Genomic DNA, 18,932 nt, shown 5'->3' with positions numbered 1-18,932 from the left:
GGAATTGATAAATCTGCAGGGCAAAACCGCTGCGGTTATCCCTGCAGATTTATCGCGGTTTGTTCCGCGGTTTCCGCTGCGGGATTACTCCTATACTATTGATGCTGCATATGCAGCAATATGCAGCATCAATAGTAATGTTAAAAATAATAAAAATTGGTTATACTCACCCTCTGATGTCCGAATCTCCTCGGCGCTGCACGCGGCGCTCCGGTTCCAAAGATGCTGTGCCGAGAAGGACCTTCGTGACGTCACGGTCATGTGACCGCGGCGTCATCACGGTCATGTGACTGTGACGTCACCGCAGGTCCTGTTCGCACAGCAACTCTGACCGGCCGGCCGCGTGCAGCGCGGAGAGGTGAGTATAACATGATTTTTTATTTTTATTCTTTTTTTTACCCCAAATATGGTTCCCAGGGCCTGGAGGAGAGTCTCCTCTCCTCCACCCCGGGTACCATCCGCACATTAACTGCTTACTTCCCGCAACGTGGGCACAGCCCCATGCGGGAAGTAAGCGGTTCAATGCATTCCTATGGGTGCAGAATCGCAGCGATTCTGCACAAAGAAGTGACATGCTGCGGGTTTTAAACCGCTGCGTTTCTGCGCGTTTTTTCCTGCAGCATGTGCACAGCGGTTTGCGGTTTCCATAGGGTTTACATGTAAATGGAAACGCTATGGAAACTGCTGCGGACCCGCAGCATCAAAATCGCCGCGGTTCCGCGGTAAAAACCGCAAAGTGTGAACATGGCCTAAGGGTGCATGTGTAGCCCATTCACTATTTCCATCTATCCCCCACCCCCTGAAGATGGCTGGACCATCATTGTAAATACATCATTGTAAATAAGCTCCTTTACTTTGTATCTCCCCCACCTCATTGCAGATTGTAAGCTCTCACGAGCAGGGTTGTCTAATTTTGCTTTAATTATTGTATTGTTAACGTTGTTACTTATGACTGTTGTGTTTTGAAACTGTTAAACTGTAAAGCGCTGCGGAATATGTTAAAGATTATTATTATTATATAATGATAGAAAATGATTTTTTTTCTGTATGTTGCGGTTACAAAAAAAAACATTTTGAGAGTTTCAATGTATTTTTTTCTTTACAACATTTATCATACAGACTAAACAATTTTCATACACTGCATTTTAACGGAAATGTTAGCACCAAAAAGTTCCTTATTTTTTACATTTATTCTTACCTAAGAAAAAGTGAAGTGATTAAAATTTGAGGTTTTTTTAACAAAACTTTTTTAATTTTCTCCTTTTTTAGTCCCTATAGGGGACTTGAATCTGCGATTGTTTGACCTCTCTACTATACCGGAATTCTTCAGTATTACAGTATATACTGTAGTTCTAATCACAATCTCCTATGAAGCCTGGCCACGCAGCAATCCATCGGCACCCCGCAATTGCGCTGCGTGATTAAGAGAGGCATTTCATGACTTAACCACTGCGATTTGAGCCTCTGTTTTTAAAGGAAGACGCTGGTGTAGATAATGACATCCGAGTGCTGGACGAATTTTTTACGGACTTGCATTGGGTAGTGTAATCCAACACTCGGATTAATATTGGAAAAGTCTACGAGCTTTTATGTGCTCACTCAGTCTGAAGAAAAACAAAAAATCAGACATGTGAACCATCCCATAGACTATTATAGGTATGATTGCTATCCATGAAAAATGCGGGTAGCATTCATACGAGAAAAAAGCTGAAAGAGCCGTAATACAATCAGAATCTGTCTTGTGGAGTGGGTTCAGCTCCTGAGCCTGCTCCATATACCCCCACCCACAATAGTACATCATGTGGTGGGAAGGGGTTAAGGTACACCTTCTTTGCAGCATAACCAGTATTGTTCAGAACCGCACCAGATGTGGCAAGCCAGTAAAACAATTTGGCATTTACAGAGCATAGCACACCTCAGTAATTAAACTGGAGCAGACAGCGGGCACAAAGCATTTTCTTTTATGCCCCATAGCAACTGAAACCTATCCTAATAAAAGCAATTGCAAATAATTAACAAAACAAAAACTCACAGCCCTCATGAGAAAAGCTGCTTTTCCCCTGTGCCTGCGCGTATTTAATGGGAGGCTATGGCAGGGAAAAAGAATGCAGTTTGAGTTTCATGCGGCAGCATACAGTACATTGTTGTAGCCTGAGTCACAGCAGTAGTTTAATATCTTGAGTCACCAACCACTGAGCCACCAGCAGCAGAGGGGAATCCTAGACTTTAAAACCCATCAATCTGTAGCAGCTCATTGACAGCTGGACTAATGTGGCCATTCCTAAGTTTAGCCTGATGTCATGTGAACACTAGACCTACCATGATACGATCTGCTGTGCCTGAATGCTCTCTACCGATATCCCTTCTATTTACACATAATAACGACATGTTATCTTGACTACAATTAGTAAAAACAAAATGTGCGTATTTCTAATGACTTCTTTCTATGCCTCCTGAACATATTGAAATTAGAAAATAAACCTACTTAAAAATCTGTGCTGAGATCAGCCAAGATAACTGCAAAATAGCAACAGCTCATTTTATGTAGCTGGGACACTTAATCCAAAAAGGCAGGACGAGAAAGGTATCTTCTTACAGAACCCTGGGACGCTTGCAGAAAATGAGATAATGATATAATTACTTTGCGTCACAGAGATGTGCTCAGTACGGACACCGTGTGCAGTGCTAGAAGATGAAGTTAGCCCGTGTCTGGTGTGAAAGCCATCTGCAGTGATATTTGCCAATTTTACTGTCCTGAACGTGTTGAGAAGCAAAGCCTAGTCAGTAAGATGCCCCCTTTCCAAATCCATGAGGCCATGTATTCTAGCTGCCATGTCTTGAATACGACAACAGTAAGCTTAAGCAAATAAAGAGTGTTATCAGTGTTTTTGTAATTTACATTTAATATTACAAATTGCATTGGATAGTAGCTTTGATTTACACCACGTGTAGTGTACAAGTCTACCCAGCGCACAGAACAGGCGCCCCTGATGTAGCCACTGTACGCCTATACGTACGTCTGCTACTGACTTCAGCTGTGAAAAGATAAGTGTAGGCACCTGATGTATGCTTCTTAATGTGCTTCATTCAACTGCATTTTTTTCCTTTTCAGATTAGAAAAAAAGCTTTGATATGTGACAGCTTAATTATTGTAGTGGTTTCTGGATAAATTACTCCTGGAAGCTGCAGAAGCACAAGTGGATTAGGCCCAATGAATTGTGCTAATCCACGGGCATACCTGGACGGTTAACACATCTCCTGTGAATGTACTTTGCTCATCTACTTTGACAAAACAGAACAAAAATATAGTTCCACATCTCTTAATAAACTCAAGAGAAAGAATAGAATGGCGACAGCACTCAAGCCGGGAGTGCTGCCTCGCCAGCCCTTTCTCACAGACTCTTTAGGCAAAGTTCACATGAGCATATCAAATAATCATTGACATTTTTTCATCTGTATTGTCATCCATGTGCTATCCATATGGAAACCATTTTTATACATCAGCAGGGAATAAAATGTACAAATCCAGTTTCTGATATTGGCAATGTATCCATAAAAATCGGATGTGATGCAGATGATCCATATGGGATCAGATTTTTTTGAGCACCCGTAGACGTACAGTATATGTCTATATATACACGTCTCATCCGAAATATGGATGAGACTAGAGTGCTTGCTGCAATACTTTTTCACTCCGACATTCAGTACATGTAAAATAAGTATTCTAAATAACATTGGCCCTGGTGATGTTCAAGTGATGCCTGTTTTTTAAATGAACAGCACCTGGACCAAAAATATGGTCTTGTGAATGTTATCTTACCGAAAGACATTCACTGTTATATTAGTTTGTATGCCATAGCTTTCATCACTAAACAGGACGAACGATCATTAATTGGAAGCACTTTGGACGCAGTACATGTCCGTTCCGTCCAAAGCTCTGCCGGCTACTGAACAAAGGTGAATCCGCATGTATTCACTGAACTCTGCAGATTCACCGAGTCCAATTGTATGGGTGAAATTTAGAAATTTATCTTGCGGAGACCTTGCATCTCCGAAAGAGAAATAGACATGCGGCAGTCTGGAGAGACGTGCTGCATGTCTTGAAATCCCATCCGCTATGCTGTAACATTTGGATGCTGCGGGTTGGACGCTGAACAAGTAAACATCATCCAACTCGCAGTGTTTACTGATAGTGTGCACATACCCTTAAGCCTTCTAAAGAGGAGAATTTTCTTGCTATGGGATTTTTAAAAGGGTTGTCCACCTTTGGAGACAATGTTTTGGGAAAAGGCATTTTGTTACAGTTGTTTTTGTTGTTTCTTGTTAAGGTTTCTTAGAGGTTTACTTTTCTGGGGTGATTTTTGAAGCATTTCTTGAAGTTCATTAAGCAATGGTTAAAAAGGCAAAAACACTTAAACAAAATGCTTAAAGACATCTAGGCATCTTCCTGGTGTTTTTAGCCTTCCCATCGACTTCTTTCTTTGACATAAAGTATGGAACGGCTTCATAGAGGAACACGCATGAAGAATGGTCCCCTCACTTCTGTTAACAGCTTGGAAACCTGAAGCAGTTAAAAGAAGCTCAAAAACCTCAAGGTATGTACAACACAGTCATTTTTAAATACAAAAGAATATGAAGAATCGTTCAAGTGTATTTCTGAGATCTTTCTCAAGAGTTCTTCAGAGTAGACCCACTCAAAAACGCTAAAAAAGTTGTATAGACAAACCCTTCAATACATGACCAAATTTATTTCCCTATCGGTTGCCCCAGTGATCTTGGATCCAGACTTATAACATTTAACAAGTGTTTATTTGCTTTCAAAAGGAAAATAATGCACGTGAAGCATGTAGATTTTGCTGTATTGTTGTGCTGTATTTAGAACCTGAAAACTATCTACTATGTGTGACTTAAGGCCCCGTCTCACTAAGCGATTTACCAACGATCACGACCAGCGATATGACCTGGCCGTGATCGTTGGTAAGTCGCTGTGTGGTTGCTGGGGAGCTGTCACACAGACAGCTCTCTCCAGCGACCAACGATCAGGGGAACGACTTCGGCATCGTTGAAACTGTCTTCAACGATGCCGAAGTCCCCCTGCAGCACCCGGGTAACCAGGGTAAACATCGGGTTACTAAGCGCAGGGCCGCGCTTAGTAACCCGATGTTTACCCTGGTTACCAAAAAAAACAAACAGTACATACTCGCCTTTCGGTGTCCAGGTCCCTTGCCGTCTGCTTCCTGCTCTGACTGAGATCCGGCCGTACAGTGAGAGCAGAGCGCAGCAGTGACGTCACCGCTGCGCTCTCGCTGTACGGCTGCTCAGTCAGAGCAGGAAGCAGACGGCAAGGGACCTGGACACCGAAAGGCGAGTATGTACTGTTTGTTTTTTTTGGTAACCAGGGTAAACATCGGGTTACTAAGCGCGGCCCTGCGCTTAGTAACCCGATGTTTACCCTGGTTACCAGTGAAGACATCGCTGGATCGGTGTCACACACACCGATTCAGCGATGTCAGCGGGGCCTCAACGACCAAAAAAAGGTCCAGGCCATTCCGACACGACCAGCGATCTCGCAGCAGGGGCCTGATCGCTGGTACGTGTCACACATAGCGAGATCGCTATGGAGGTCGCTGTTGCGTCACAAAACTAGTGACTCAGCAGCGATCTCGCTAGCGATCTCGCTATGTGAGACGGGGCCTTTAGTCCTACGAGTGCTGTTTACCTTGCATTAGAAATGCTTCATTTGTGTCACACCTCAGATCTGCATGGTCAGCAGTGCCATGTGAGCCCAATATATCACACAGACATAAGAGCTAGAAAAATGTTCTAGTGGTCTGTAGTAAAAAAAAAGAGCACATCGAGAGAAATTCTTCATGTAAATGCTGTCTCACCACAATTTGTAGATCACATTGCATATTGGTGGGGAATGTTTGCATAGACCAGGACTACTGGTGAAACAGTGTCAAGTGTGGGTTTGTAATCTCATTTCACTGCTGACATACCAGTTTCAATAGGTCCTACATTAGGAACACTGGACGGAATCCGTTATGTATATTTGGGTAACTAAATCTGCATCACAAGTTTTGGCCCACTTCTAATACATTGGACATAAGCAGTTCATATATTACAGCTGCCAAAGTCAGCAATCCACCAGAAAGATGCAGGACCACAACACTAGAAAATAAGTAAAGTACGTCGACAAGTATAACACCAGAAAAAAAAAACATTTCTACAAGATAGCAGAGTCTATATTTCCTTACCTGAAGCTGGTCCAAAAGCAGTCATTTAATAGTACACTATTTCAGTAGTGCTTGTCAAATGCGATCTTATCGTTTGCTGGAGAAATCTGTCTCATCCAGATGTCAGTTTAACAATTAGCATGACCTGAGGGTAGAAAATTAAAAAAAAAATGTTTTTAAACATCTAAATCAATAGGTTTTTGAAGTTTTCCTATTTACAGTAACTGTTACAATGTATTAGGCTACGTTCACATTTGCGGTCCTCGCCGCAGCGTCGGGCGCCGCAGCGGCGCCGCATGCGTCATGCGCCCCTATATTTAACATGGGGGCGCATGGACATGCGGCGCACTTGCGTTTTGCGCCGCATGCGTCGCTGCGGCGCCCGCGTCCGGGCGCAGAGGACGCAGCAAGTTGCATTTTTGCTGCGTCCAAATTCAATGAAAAAAACGACGCATGCGGCGCAAAACGCAGCGTTGTGCATGCGTTTTGCTGCGTTTTTATTTGCGTTGTGCGTTGCGGCGCCGACGCTGCGGCGCACAACGCAAATGTGAACGTAGCCTTAATTGTATGTACTTTAGGGTTGAAATATATGCCATAACGATCATATGTAACCAAAACGTAATTACTCGGAAGTACACCACTAATGAAACTTCTTTTATGTAAGTAGAAACAAGATTAAAGGGAGTATGTAACCCCAAAATCAATATTAAACGATCAATACAGTGATATGGCAAGCCTTACACACTTAATTATACTGGCAATCTACATTTTAGAGGTACACTATTTAAATTCGAATGCATATGAAGGGGCTTTGGTACACATTTGGCATGGCCAGAGTTTGGTACAATGTTACGTCACTTCTGATTGATAGTGCTTACTTCCCAAAGTGAGAACTGTAGAAACTAAGCCCATGCGTGCGTGCAAGCGCACAGACACAGCCTAAATCTTGCCATCCACACAGTGTCAGTGCCGGTTTGTACACAGTGTGGGCAGGTGCATTCTCCTCCAGGGCTCCCTTCTGCATACACAACTCATTATGAAGTGTTTTAGTGTACTGACCGGTGTCCAAAGAGAGGAGGCAGGGAGAAGAACATGGCTGCACACACTATGTGCCCACCAGCCCTAACACAGTGAGCCTGGCCGGACTCAGGCAATGTGAGTGCGTATGTGTACACGTGCAGGCAGAGCTCAGAGAATACTCACTCTGGGAAGCAAGCACTATCAATCAGAAGCACGGGAAGGTCCGCAACATGGTAAACCAAACTATTGGCTATGCCAGGTTCAGTGCTAATTGGATTTGTATTGTGGATAAGTCCCCTATATCACTGTACTGATCATTTAATATTGATTTTGGGCCGAGGGTTGAAAGACTCCCTTTGTTATCATGGTGCACTGTGCAGTTAATACTTCCCACTTACTATACACACACCTATTTACTTTTCTCTGTCTGATGATCCTCTCTGGAATGTTTTCTTTAATTAAGTTATTAGTTTTAAATTAACCAAAATATTATCTTTTCTTACAAATAAGTTTATGCTAAAAAAAGAGAAGACAGAAACAATCATGTTGCAAAAACAATATTGTTGATGTAACTTTGATATTGACAGTGTTCAAAGATATTACGACCAATTTTTAGCACCAAGTAGGAGAGAAATTAAAAGCATCTATTACAATATTAATTTCCAATAGAAGGCAAGTGTTTTAGGTGGATGCAAATGTCAATGGGCATCCTGGTTCCTATAATGTGCCGCTGTTTTAGCCTTTCAACCGTATTTTTATTCCGTGGGCTGTCCATACAAAAAACTCACATCACACGAACAATGCCATTATTTTCCATAGACCAAATGTCAGCATTAAAAAAAAAATCGCAGCATGCACTTCTCTATTCTGGATTGTGGATAAAACTTGCCTATTCAAGTGTACGGGGATGAGCTTAAAAAATAAAAAAATTAAAAAAAAAATCAGATACCATGCTGATCAACTGTATATGATTTTTATGGCTAGATTGTCATTATTTAACATGGGCAAATATTTTTGGGCTTATAAATTCCATTCACTGCTGATGTGTAATAAATGATGAATGGCAAAACAGATGACAAACTGTCCGTGTTTTCAGCATGAAAATTTGAATGATTTTTCATATAATCATGGTAGCCTATTGCTGCATTGACACATCCACAGAACCTGTCCTAGTGCTGTCCATTTTTTCTCAGACAGCACACTAACCCACATAGATTCAGGTCTCCTGTCTGGGACTGCTGATGCACGTGACCGATTTTCTCGGATAACATTCGTACCCACAATGTTCTATGGGGCTATGCATATGTCCGATTCGTTCCTTAGACGGACTGGTACATGGGAAAAAATTATCCAATTTAGATCAGCGTGTTGGATCAAAATTGGCATTCCAAGTCTATGGGTCCGTGAAAAAAATCGGACCAAACTCGGATGACAACCGAGAAAGGTCTGACTTTCATGGACTGACAAAACAGAGAAGGTGTAGAACCTTTTTTTTTTTTCTCTCCACGTCCAAGAAAAACTGATGCCACTCTGATCAGAGCCTGATCAGAATAACAGGACCTTTTATCTAGGATAGGGAAAAAATAGTCCTGTCCATCTACCCTGAAACTCAGAGCATGACCTATTCTTTTCCGGTTTGCAAACCAGACCTGGCCATCAAAATCTATGGGGATCCATATAAAATGGAGGACTCATTGAAGACATACTTTGTACTTCAGTTTTCCATCCGCTTTTCTAACAGAGCCACTGTTGTTAAAAGTGTTAATAGATAAAGAAAGCATAGACAGTCTATCTGTTTCACTGAAACAAGCAGATGCAAGAAGGAGGACACCTGACATAAAAATAAAAAAATTGGTCCGTTTCGCTAAATACACTCCTCATAAGTTCACAAAAACATGCATGAACTGTTTTTTTTTTAGTTTTTTAAATATTTTATGACACAAAAAGTAATATACTAGCTGTATTACCCTTAAGATGTTAATTTTTTTTTCTTAAAAGAAATACATAGCCCAATGTAGTAGCCACGGACTTTGCGAAGGCAAAATTCAGCTCGGCAATATCTGCTGTTTACAGAGCAGGTAGCAGTTGCCATGGAATCCAGTATATTAACACACATATCCAACACTTAGAAAAATTCTGAAAATTGCTGTGCGTAGGTGGTTGTGCAAAGATAAACGTTTCAAGTTTCTCCAATTAGACCAATAATACTAAATAGTATGTAGAAATTATTTTCAAGCTGCCGTTTTATGTTTTACAATTTCCAAAAAGACAACTTTACTAGAGGTGTCAAGAAACTTTATCTTCAATGAATAGAAAACAAATGAAAAAGAATGGTATTGAAGGTCATAAGGGGATAAGATAAGTTCATGTAATACATAGTAAATACGTCTATAGTGTACAGAGAGTGGTAGCCAAAAATATTGGCCAATGTCAAAGTTTTTATTATTCTGCTTCACCAGCTTTAATTTGTTATGGTTTGAAAAACATTATTTTTCAGTTTTCTTTTTTGCTGCCATAGTTCCTGATTTTTAGAGACAACAAAACTTTCAGAGTTTTGCTGTCTCCATAATTCCTATTGACTTAGGAGTAATCAACCAGAGTAGCGCGGCCATCTCAGTAGCCCTAACCCATGTGCCTAGTACATAAAGAAAACTATTCTTGTTGCCCATACTAGCCATTTTCTTCTCCTTATACGAGCGACAAAATTAAAAGACTGCCCCAGAAATAAAAATCACCCCTTAATAGTTCTCTGAAAACGTATTTGGAGTACTTGGAGCACTTCTGCTTGGAGTTAGGCTGCATACGCACCGTCGTGTCTGTTTCTATATCCATGTAAAACGGCCTGTTTTCCTCTCATGTGTGGTCAGGGTTCTTTTTGTCCATTACTTTCTAAAAACTGAAGCAGGTAGCCTGTTAGGTAGCCTGTCTGACCTTTTATTTTCTCATTATTTCTTAACAATGATCAGTGAAGAACGGATGAAGCACAGATGGACCTCTGAAGAGCAGTCTGCCTTGCTAGTTACATTCATTAAACAGATCTCCATAGACTTTAATCACCCAGTTTGATGCACAAAACGGATGAGAAGAGGACATGCTCTGAGTCTCATAAAAAGGAGACACGGATCTGTTTATAACGGATTTGTAGATTAATGAAATTCTAGGAGTTAGTCTGCTGTGCAAAAAAAAAATGGACGGCACTAAGATGCGTCACACATATACGGTATGGGAATATAGACGTAGGTTAATGTACGACTTTTAAGCAAATATTACCTAAAAGGGATATACAGTATTTTTTTTAGAGGGTTATAATTCATATTAACGGATACTACCTTAACTTATTAGATGAAAGAACAGGTTCTATTTAACCCCTCTCTGACCTTAGATGTACTATTCCGTCGAGGTGACCTGGGCCTATCTGACCCTCGACGGGATAGTACATCATAGCGATCGGCCGCGCTCACGGCCGGGTGTCAGCGGACTATCGCAGCTGATATCCGGCACTATGTGCCAGGAGCGGTCACGGACCGCCCCTGGCACATTAACCCCCGGCACACTGCGATCAAAGATGATTGCAGTGTTCCGGCGGCATAGGGAAGCATTGCGCAGGGAGGGGGCTCCCTGCATGCTTCCCTGAGACCCCCGGAGAAACGCGATGTGATCGCGTTGCTCCAAGGGTCTCTTACCTCCTCCTCCCTGCAGGCCCCGGATCCAAAATGGCCGCGGGCTACTTCCGGGTCCTGCAGGGAGGTGGCTTACAAGCGCCTGCTCAGAGCAGGCGTCTGTAAGCCTCCAGCAGTGCACGTCAGATCACTGATCTGACACAGTGCACAGCAAAGTGTCAGATCAGCGATCTGACACTAAAACATGATTCCCCCCGGGGCAATGTTATATCGTAAAAAAAAAAAAATATTGACACGTGTAAAAAAAAATAATTCCTAAATAAAGAAAAAAAATATATATTGTTCCCATAAATACATTTCTTTATCTAAAAAAAACAATAAAAGTACACATATTTAGTATCGCCGCGTCCGTAACGACCCGACCTACCAAACTGTCCCACTAGTTAACCCCTTCAGTGATCACCGTAAAAAAAAACAAAAAAAAAGAGTCAAAAAAACAACGCTTTATTATCCTACCGTCTAACAAAAAGTACAATAACACGCGATCAAAAATACAGATATAAATAACCATGGTACCGCTGAAAACGTCATCGTGTCCCGCAAAAAACGAGCCGCCATACAGCATCATCAGTAAAAAAATAAAAAAGTTATAGTCCTCGGAATAAAGCGATGCAAAAATAATTATTTTTTCTATAAAATAGTTTTTATCGTGTAAAAGCACCAAGACATAAAAAAATGATATAAATGAGGTAATGTTGTAATCGTACTGACCTGAAGAATAAAACTGCTTTATCAATTTTACCAAACGTGGAACGGTATAAACGCCCCCCAAGAAGAAATTCATGAATAGATGGTTTTTGGTCATTCTGACTCACAAAAATCGGAATAAAAACCAATCAAAAAATGTCACGTGCCCGATAATGGTACCAATAAAAACGTCAACTCGTCCCGCAAAAAACAAGACCTCACATGACTGTGTGGACCAAAAGATGGAAAAATTATAGCTCTCAAAATGTAGTAACGCAAAAAATATTTTTTGCAATAAAAAGCGTCTTTTAGTGTGTGACAGCTGGCAATCATAAAAATCTGCTAGAAAACCCGCTATAATAGTAAATCAACCCCCCCCCCTTCATCACCCCCTTAGTTAGGGAAAAATTAAAAAAATGTATTTATTTCCATTTTATCATTAGGGTTAGAGTTAGGGCTAGGGTTAAGGCTAGGGCTAGGGTTGGGGCTAGCGTTAGAGCTAGGGTTGGGGTTAGGGCTACAATTAGGGTGGGGGCAAAAGTTAGGGTTGGGGCTAAAGTTAGCGATAGGGTTGGGGCTAAAGTTAGGGTTGGGGTTAGGGTTGAGGCTAAAATTAGGGTTAGGGTTGGGGCTAAAGTTAGGGTTTGGATTACATTTACGGTTGTGATTACGGTTGGGGTGTGTCAGGGTTAGGGGTGTGGTTAGGGTTACGGTTGGGATTAGGGGTGTGTTGGAGTTAGGGGTGTGGTTAGGGTTGGGATTAGGGTTAGAGATGTGGTTAGGGTTAGGATTAGGGGTGTGTTGGGGTTAGGGGTGTGGTTGGGATTAGGGTTAGGGGCATGTTCGTGTTAGGGATGTGGTTAGGGTTATGGTTAGGATTGGGATTAGGGGTGTGTTTGGGTTAGGGTTTCAGTTAGAATTGGGGACTTCCACTGTTTAGGCACATCAAGGGCTCTCCAAATGCGACATCGCGTCCGATCTCAATTCCAGCCAATTCTGCGTTGAAAAAGTAAAACAGTGCTCCTTCCCTTCCGAGCTCTCTCTTGCGCCCAAACAGTGGTTAACCCCCACATATGGGGTATGAGCGTACTCAGGACAAAGTGGACAACAACTTTTGGGGTCAAATTTCTCGTTAGTCTTTGGAAAATAAAAATTTGGGGGGGCTAAAAAAATGTTTATGAAAAAAAATTATTTTTTATTTTTATGGCTCTGCGTTATAAACTGTAGTGAAACACTTGTGGGTCCAAAGTTCTCACGACACATCTAGATAAGTTCCTTTAGGGGTCTAGTTTCCAATATGGGGTCACTTGTGGGGGGTTTCTGTTTAGGTACATTAGGGGCTCTGCAAGCGCAATGTGACGCCTGCAGACCATTCCATTTAAGTCAGCATTCCAAACGGCGCTCCTTCCCTTCCAAGCTCTGCCATGCGCCCAAACAGTGGTTTACCCCCGTATATGGGGTATCGGCGTACTCAGGACAAATTAGTCAACATCTTTTGGGGTCCAATTTCTCCTGTTACCCCTGGTAAAATAAAACAAATTGGAGCTGAAGTAAATTTTTTGTGAAAAAAAATTAAATGTTCGTTTTTTTTAAAACATTCCAAAAATTTCTGTGAAACACCTGAAGGGTTAATAAATTTCTTGAATGTGGTTTTGAGCACCTTGAGGGGTGCAGTTTTTAGAATGGCGACACACTTGGTTATTTTCTATCATATAGACCCCTCAAAGTGACTTCAAATATTATGTGGTCCCTACAAAAAAATGAGGTTGTAAAAATGAGAAATTGCTGGTCAACTTTTAACCCTTATAACTCCCTAACAAAAAAAATTTTGGTTCCAAAATTGTGCTGATGTAAAGTAGACATGTGGGAAATCTTACCTATTAAGTATTTTGCGTGACATATCTCTGTGATTTAAAGGCATAAAAATTCAAAGTTGGAAAATTGCGAAATTTTCAAAATGTTTGCCACATTTCTGGTTTTAAACGCAGATATCAAAGAAATTTTACCACTATTATGAAGTACAATATGTCACGAGAAAATAATGTCAGAATCATTAAGATCCGTTGAAGTGTTCCAGAGTTATAACCTCATAAAGGGACAGTGGTCAGAATTGTAAAAATTGGCCCGGTCATTAACGTGCAAACCACCCTTGAAGTAAAGGGGTTAAAGCTAAACAAATAGGGCGCCGGGCCTCTCTGACCTGACCCAGGGCCCGCGCACTGCAGTACTTTGCTCTGCCCTCAACAGGGCAGACAAAGTACACCTGCACCCCAGCTGCGGCGATGAGACCAGAAAAGGACTTCATGGAATGAAGATGGGAGGCTCCAGACCAGACCTGAGACATCCATCGGACCCGGACGGCAGCGGGACCGCCCCTGGGTGAGTATAATCTAAAGTCTTTTTCTCCTCTTTCAGGTTACATTGGGGGCTTATCTACAGCATTACAGAATGCTGTAGATAAGCCCCTGATGACGGTGAGCTTACCTCACCATCAATTTTGGGGGTGACAGGTTCCCTTTAAACCAGAGAGTTATGTAACACAAAATAGTTAATAAATAACATTTCCCACATGTCTACTTTACATCAGCATAATTTTGGAAACAAAATTTGTTTTGCTAGGAAGTTATAAGGGTTAAAATTTGACCAGAGATTTCTCATTTTTACAGCAAAATTTACAAAACCATTTAGCTTAAGGGACCACCTCACATTTGAAGTCAGTTTGAAGGGTCTATATGGCTGAAAATACCCAAAAGTGACACCATTCTAAAAACTGCACCCCTCAAGGTGCTCAAAACCACATTCAAGAAGTATATGTAGTAGATACACCGGAGCTCCACAAAGTGTTGAGCGATGGAGGTGAGGGAAGCTGCTGGTGCCTAGACGGCTACTGTGCCAAGCCTGTCATATGTAGAAGGAAGAACTTTATATAGTAGAATATAGGTCACCGCGCTACCTTACTCCGGAAAAAGGTTAAATGAATAGTACCCCCAAAAAGAATAGAGTAAAAAACTTACTTAATCGCTGTAGTGCCGGTACTGTGTCTGTGGAAGCAGTTTTTATGACGAGGTGGAGCTGGAGGGGAACAGCTGCTCTTCCGTGCGTCTGGAGTTGAGGGTCCGATCGGCCCTGACGAAGAAGGTCTGGAGAACCTTCGAAACGCGTAGGCAATAGAGGCCCTGCACGGCATCCGTCTCCTGCTCATTCCCTACAGCTCCGGGTGACGTCACCCACACCACGCCCCCTCATCCCCCGCTGCAGCGTAGCGGCGCTCCCTGGCCGAGACGCCGCCTGTCCATTTCTCTGGTGCGCGTGGTGGTTAGGCGCCAACAGGGGAGGACGCTCCCCGCAGCCCTACCATCCCACACCGCCGATCGGACCCTCAACTCCAGACGCACGGAAGAGCAGCTGTTCCCCTCCAGCTCCACCTCGTCATAAAAACTGCTTCCACAGACACAGTACCGGCACTACAGCGATTAAGTAAGTTTTTTACTCTATTCTTTTTGGGGGTACTACTCATATTCAAGAAGTTGATTAACCCTTCAGGTGTTTCACAGCAGCAGAAGCAACATGGAAGGAAAAAATAAACATTTCACTTTTTAGTCACAAAAATGAACTTTTAGCAACGATTTTTTATTTTCGCACGGGTAAACGGAGACACTGGACCCCGAAAGTTGTTGTACAATTTGTCCTGAGTTCGCCGATACCCCATATGTAGGGGGGATTCACTGTTTAGGTGCACGGCAGGGCTCAGAAGGGAAGGAGCGTCATTTGACTTTTTGAATGAAAAATTAGCTCCAATCGTTAGCGTACACTATGTCGTGTTTGGAGAGCCCCTGTGTGCCTAAACATTGGAGCTCCCCCACAAGTGACCCCATTTTGGAAACTAGACCCCCCCAAAGAACTTATCTAGATGCATAGTGAGCACTTTCAATAAGGTGCTTGACAAATTGATTCGTAAAAAAGAAAAAGTACTTTGTTTTCACAAAAAAATTCTTTTAGCCTCAATTTTTTCATTTTCACATGGGCTACTGGATAAAATGGATCTTAAAATGTGTTGGGCAATTTCTCCTGAGTACACCAATACCTCACCTGTGGGTGTAAACCACTGTTTGGGCACACGGCAGGGCTCGGAAGGGAAGGAGCGCCATTTGACTGAAAAATTAGCTCCAATCGTTAGCGTTTGGAGAGCCCCTATGTGCCTAAATATTTGAACTCCCCCACAAGTGACACCATTTTTGAAACTAGACCCCCCCAAGGCACTCATCTAGATGTGTGGTGAGAACTTTTAACCCCCAAGTGTTTCACAGAAGTTTATAACGCAGAGCCATAAAAATAAAAAATCAGTTTTCTTTCCTCAAAAATTATTTTTTAGCCCGCAATTTTTTATTTTCACAAGGGTAACAGGAGAAATTGGACCCCAAAAGTTGTTGTCCAGTTAGTCCTGAGTACGATGATACCCCATATGTGGGGGTAAACCATTATTTGGGTGCATGGCAGAGCTCGGAAGGGAAGTAGTGATGTTTTGGAATGCACACTTTGATGGAATGGTATGCGGGCGTCATGTTACGTTTGCAGAGCCCCTGATGTGCCTAAACAGTAAAAAAAAAAACACAATTGACTCAATTTTGGAAACTAGACCTCCCCAAGGAACTTATCTAGATGTGTGGTGAGCACTTTGAACCCCAAGTGCTTCACAGAAGTTTATAACGTTGAGCCGTGAAAATAAAAAATCTTTTTTTCCTCAAAAAAGATTTTTTTAGCCGCAATTTTTTTATTTTCACAAGGGTAACAGGAGAAATTAGACCCCCGAAATTGTTTTACAATTTTTTCTTGAGTACGCTGATATCCCATATGTTTGGGTAAACCACTGTTTGGGCGCACGTTGGGGCTCGGAAGGGAGGGAGCACCATTTGACTTTTTGAATGCAAGATTGGCTGGAATCAATGGTGGCGCCATGTCGTGATTGGAGACCTCCCGATGTGCCTAAACAGTGGAAACCTCTTAATTCTAACTCCAACACTAACCCCAACACACCCCTAACCCTAATCCCAACTCTAACCATAAACGTAATCACAAAACTAACCCCAACACACTCCTAACCCTAATCCCAACCCTAACCACAATCCTAACCCCAACACACAACCAACCCTAATCCCAACACTAACCATAACCCTAACCACAAGCCTAACCCTAACCTCAACACACCCCTAACCCTAATCTTAACCCTAATTCCAACCCTAACTCTAGTTCCAACCCTAACCCTAAGGCTATGTGCCCACGTTGTGGATTCGTGTGCGGATTTTTCCGCACCGTTTTTAAAAAATCCGCAGGTAAAACGCACTGCGTTTTACTTGCGGATTTACTGCGAGTTTCCAGTGTTTTTTGTGCGGATTTCACCAGCGGATTCCTATTGAGGAACAGGTATAAAACATTGCGGATTCCACACAAACAATTGACATGCTGTGGAAAATACAACGCATCATTTCCGCACGGTATTTTCCACACTGTGGGCACTGCGGATTTGGTTTTCCATAGGTTTACATGGTACTGTATATGTGATGAAAAACTGCCACGAATCCGCAGCGGCCAATCCGCACCGTGTGCACATAGTCTAATTCTAACCCTAACTCTAGTTCCAACCCTAACCCTAAGGCTATGTGCCCACGTTGCGGATTCGAGTGCGGATTTTTCCGCACCGTTTTTGAAAAATCCACAGGTAAAATGCACTGCGTTTTACTTGCGGATTTCCAGTGTTTTTTGTGCAGATTTCACCTGCGGATTCCTATTGAGGAACAGGTGTAAAACGCTGCGGATTCCACACAAAGAATTGACATGCTGCAGAAAATACAACGCAGCATTTCCGCACGGTATTTTCCACACCGTGAGCACTGCGGATTTGGTTTTCCATAGGTTTACATGGTACTGTAAACGTGATGGAAATATGGCACAAATCTGCAGTGGCCAATCCGCGCCGTGTACACATAATTCTAACCCTAATTCTAACCCTAACTCTAATTGCAACGCTATCCCTAATTCTAACCCTAACCCTAATTCTAACTCTAATTGCAACCCTATCCCTAGTTCTAACACTAACTCTAGTTGAAAAATAAAAGTAAATATATTTTATTAGTGTCCCTACCTATGGGGGTGTTAAAGGGGGGGTTCATTTACTATTTTTTTTTATTTTGATCACTGTGATAGGTTTTATCACAGTGATCAAAATGTACCTGGAATGAATCTGCCGGCCGGCAGATTCGGCGGGCGCACTGCACATGCGCCCGCCATTTTGGAAGATGGCGGCACCCATTGCTTAAGATGGACGGACACCGGGACTTGGTAAGTATGGGGGGGTGGGATCGGACAGCGGGGGGGGGCGAAGAAGAGGCCGGGGGCAGGCAGAGGGGAGAGGAGGGCAGCGGAGCACAGAACGGAGGGGAGGAAAGACTGACAGCGGCGGCAGATCGCCTCTGTCAGTCAGTGGAGGGGGCAGATCGCAGTCTCCAGCCATGACCGATGATATTACAGCATCAGCCATGGATGGATTGTAATATTTCACCAAGTTTCATAGGTGAAATATTACAAATTGCTCTAATTGGCTGTTGCACTTTCAACAGCCAATCAGAGCGATGATAGCCATGTGGGGGCAAAGCCACCCCACACTTGACTGAAGTACCACTCCCCCTGTCCCTGCAGATCGGATGAAATTGGAGTTAACCCTTTCACCCGATCTGCAGGGACGCGATCCCTCCATGACACCACATAGGCGTCACAGGTAAGTTTGGCACCGACTTTCATGACGCCTACGTGATGTCACAGGTCGGGAAGGGGTTAAAATGACGGCATATGGTTCATTCTCAGGATTGGTGGTTGTCCCAAATCCTCATGATTATAGCGGAATGACATATATTGATGCTTTGCCAGCACATAAAAAGGGACCATCCCTTAAATGCCTAGGGTGGCAACCAAATAATTTATGAAACCAAATAGTTTACCCCAATTAATGAAGATAGAAAAGACAACCAAGCAAAAAGTACAAGTTCCTTCATATAACATTTGCGACTTCTGCACCTCTGTTCCTGTGATCACTGCGACTCCCACAATCTCAAGAAAGGGAGTCCCGAGTTTTCGGGTACTCTTTAGCTTCGAACTCTGCGGCCAGCCTTCCCACAGAACTTGTGTAACTTGTATGCTGCAGTGACTTTTGTGCATATAAACTACTCATGAACGCAAAGCCATACAAAGAGGAGAAATAGGGGACTCAGTAACCCTTCTTCTAGTGATCAGTGCTGTTACCAGTGATCATACATCT

At 42.6% G+C, this 18,932-nt stretch overlaps 1 protein-coding gene across 2 annotated transcripts in view; it reads right to left on the bottom strand.

Moving 5' to 3' along the window:
- BACH2 (BACH transcriptional regulator 2) overlaps nucleotides 1–18,932 on the bottom strand; it is a 397,444-nt gene that overhangs the window by 307,395 nt on the left and 71,117 nt on the right. For both annotated transcript variants that reach the window (XM_077289718.1, XM_077289719.1), the window contains exon 2: nucleotides 6,258–6,381. The gene's annotated coding sequence lies outside the window, so the exon portion shown is untranslated. The remainder of the gene's footprint in view (nucleotides 1–6,257; nucleotides 6,382–18,932) is intronic.

This window comes from Ranitomeya variabilis, chromosome 2 (genome assembly GCF_051348905.1).
Source record: "Ranitomeya variabilis isolate aRanVar5 chromosome 2, aRanVar5.hap1, whole genome shotgun sequence".
NCBI classification, from domain to species: domain Eukaryota; kingdom Metazoa; phylum Chordata; class Amphibia; order Anura; family Dendrobatidae; genus Ranitomeya; species Ranitomeya variabilis.
This window is presented reverse-complemented; position numbering and strand designations above follow the sequence as displayed.